Source organism: Halyomorpha halys, unplaced genomic scaffold (genome assembly GCF_000696795.3).
Source record: "Halyomorpha halys isolate HHAL.00 unplaced genomic scaffold, Hhal_1.1 Scaffold250.1, whole genome shotgun sequence".
NCBI lineage: Eukaryota > Metazoa > Arthropoda > Insecta > Hemiptera > Pentatomidae > Halyomorpha > Halyomorpha halys.
In genome coordinates this window covers 757,505-758,420 of record NW_027108814.1, presented here as the reverse complement: position 1 = coordinate 758,420, position 916 = coordinate 757,505, and the positions used below count along the sequence as shown (strand labels likewise).

General features: G+C 37.1%; 1 long non-coding RNA gene across 1 annotated transcript in view; it reads right to left on the bottom strand.

Annotated features, from left to right (window-relative positions):
• Positions 1-380: 380 nt before the first annotated feature.
• The window catches only part of LOC136795690 (uncharacterized), a 73,267-nt gene continuing 72,731 nt past the window's right edge, over positions 381-916 (bottom strand). The window contains exon 3 of the long non-coding RNA XR_010843329.1: positions 381-723. This is a non-coding gene — a long non-coding RNA (uncharacterized lncRNA). The remainder of the gene's footprint in view (positions 724-916) is intronic.

Here is a 916-nt window from a genome sequence, read left to right as displayed (position 1 = left end):
TTGTAATGTTAAGTTGGTAGAACGTAATAGCCGCGATAAAAAAAACGGGATAACCTCATTGTGCAACGTTGTGAATGTTTTGTAAATTGTTTTAAGTCCATAAATATACCTAAATTCTGTATTAATAAATAAGGTTCAAGTGGTTAATAGTTTTATTTGTCATTTAGATGCAGTACAACATTTGTGATTGGTGACTTCCCGACTACAGAAACTGAGGAATATTGCTAAGCACGGACTTAAAAACATTTTTTCATCTCATCTTAACTGAGGTTAACTGACCTTTCTCATTAACATTTAATCAATATGTCAGATCAAGATAGTTCTGGTGAAGAAAAGAGTACCAAGAAATTAACTAAAGAAAAATCTGAAAAGGTCAAGCAATTAACTGAGAATAAATATAAGCCTAAATTCCCCCATTTTCTCGAAATAAACCCTAAATAAGGTTTTGCCAAATGGAATATTAAGTTATTAACTGTGGTATTAAATCTGAATCCTCAAAATTTCATCATGTGGTTGGTTTTCTAGTAGGAGAACTAATTTTAGATTTCATGACAGGACATACCAGCAACCAATCCTAAACCACCACCTGACACAACCATCCTGCCTGGACAAACAACCGTCCACACCCCTGCTCGGTTTCTCACAGCTAGCACTGCGGAGGAAATATGTGACTGTGCTTGTAATGTTAAGTTGGTAGAAGGTAAAAAGTGTTAAGGTTATAACCTCCCAACCACAATTCAATTCTTTCCTTGATTCCCTCGGACAACACTTCCTTCTAGGTGCAGACCTCAATGCAAAAAATCAACAATGGGGAGCTAGAACCACCAATTCCCGTGGACGATCACTCCTGTCTGCTATCAATTCCCTCCGATGCAACATTCTTTGTCCCAATTCTCCTACATACTGGCCAACCGAT